This window comes from Haliaeetus leucocephalus, unplaced genomic scaffold, assembly GCF_000737465.1.
Source record: "Haliaeetus leucocephalus isolate CR32 unplaced genomic scaffold, Haliaeetus_leucocephalus-4.0 Scaffold141, whole genome shotgun sequence".
Lineage (NCBI taxonomy): Eukaryota > Metazoa > Chordata > Aves > Accipitriformes > Accipitridae > Haliaeetus > Haliaeetus leucocephalus.
Window position 1 is genome coordinate 2,644,528 of NW_010972577.1, and position 2,227 is coordinate 2,646,754.

Sequence of the window (2,227 nt, forward strand, 5' to 3'; positions counted from 1 at the left end):
AAAAATAGACCCCCCCCCCCCCCCCCCAAGGTCCAAAGAAACTAAATGTCCTTAATTCTTTTGTTCACACCCAGTCCACCTGCACAGATATTTTTGCAGTTTTCTGAAGTGGCTAAGACAGAACTCACCGAGGTGCTACCTGGCATGCTAGCATTTGCATTTAAATAATAAATCATGGTGTCGTAATTCTGCGGACAGAAGCCTGTTGCTGGGTTAAGCGCAACTAGCTGTCTTGTTCTCTCTCATTATACTGTTTCAATCACTTCTCATCCTACCAGTCAGGCATTTGCAGAAAAATCCCAGAGGTTTTAGTAACCTGAACAAAGTTATGTTCAGTAGGCTTCTCTCAGATGTCATTTGCTTTTCCAAGCCATGCACAGCTTTAGTCACAGTCTCCCTTTTGAAAGCTCCATTAATCCATTTCCATATCTTATCCATCCATATCTCGCTGTTTGTTTTTTTTTTCCCCAGCCTTCCTTAGTTCAGAATTCACCACATACCTGCCCATCGTGGTCTGCTAAGAAAGTCCAATTGTGCAGTAAAAAAGTGCACCACTGAACTGCTGATTGCACTATAAGGTATAGTATTTATTAAAGTTCATTCCTGTGTTACAATAATTAATCTAGTGAGGCAGTTTCTAGATAAGTAACAACACAGCTCATGCTGTAAGCTGTTTACCCACCTTTCTTCTAAGAGGCAGTGTTGATAAAGACCGTTCAGGTGTGAGGTTTTCAGGTTGTGTATGGCAGATGTGTGTTTCTACGTGGTCACCGGTCAATGTGGCTGCTGCACTTACTAGTGTGCATCAACAGTGCTGCTGCTTCTTCATAAACAGTTGCCTCAAGTCTGTGAAAATTATTCACATTTAGTTCTTTGTAGTTCTTCCGGCATCTGAACAGTAGTTAGAGTTGTACCACGTCAGTGCAAAACCACCAGGTGTTTCTCTTCCAGTCTATATCTGGAAGAAGCTTTCATGGTGTTTCAGAAGTGTTTGTTTTTTTCTCTCAGACATGACCAAGTGACATTTCTAGTCACTGCATTTCATCCTTTCTTGTTCAGCGAAGTCTGACTTGTGTGGTTGCATCTGTTGCAAATTTCCTAGGGATCCCAAATATTCAAGTGTCCACCCCTCTCTTGCTGTGTGCCAAGGAACTCTCCAGGCTAGTGACAGCGAGCAGAAGACTCTTCTTTTACGCAGCACCCTGTCGCAAAGAGCTCCTAAACTAACCTGAGCATCCTGGCACACCTTGGGTGCCCTGAAGAGTACTACTGGGTAATGTGAGAACCTTTGCCTTTTGATTATCTTAAAATCAGTGTCCTGCAAGCCAGTTTATGGCAAGTATAAAGGATGTAGTTGCAAAAATTCAATACAGGCAGCTGCTAGGAGTGTGGGAGAGATGGCAGCACTTCTTTCCTCTGCTCCGCTGGTGGCTCCCATTCCCAGGGCAGGGAGAAAGTGGGCTGCTGCATGCTCTGGAGGTATGTTCTGTACACCCAGCCAGGCTGGGCAGCCCTGCTCTGCCCAGCTCCAGAAAGAGCAAAGGGCTGTCCTCTTGGAGGTGCCCAGCCAGTAACATTGATTAAATGCTGTCCTCGGGATTTGACTAGAGGGCTGAGTTGAACACTCCTCATTGCATTAAAAGCACAACAAGAAGAAACTTTTGCTCTCTCTCTTCTTACACTGGGGAATATGGCTTCGATACAGATGATATTCCTCCCCTTTCCAGTCATGAGTAAAATAAAAGATAAATGTTTTCATGGGGCATCTTCTTCCCCCCTCCCTGCTGTATAGCAACAATTACATTATTTCTTTAGAAAGGATGTATTTGACAAACAGTTTTTAAAATACGTATTTCTAAATATAGCTATAACTTACAAAATTAATAAAAGAAAGTATGCTAAGGAGGGATCTTTCCATATATACAGTTCTTTATTCTTCTTCCTAATGCACCTGTACTAATTCCTACCAGAGACAAGATACTGCACTAGGCAATCTGTCAGGTCCATTAAGAACATAAAAAAAAAAGCATATGGGATAGTTAAGTGATCCTCCATTATGCATTTCTTGTGGCTAAGAGAAACACATGCATTCACCCTAAGCACTGTTTTCTTTTTATACCTATTAAAGCTGCATTATTCTTTTGAATAAAATGCGAGTGGGAAAACTTCATTGGCTTGGATTATGCCATTTTCTGCAGAATGAAACACAAGTCAAATTATGTCAGTG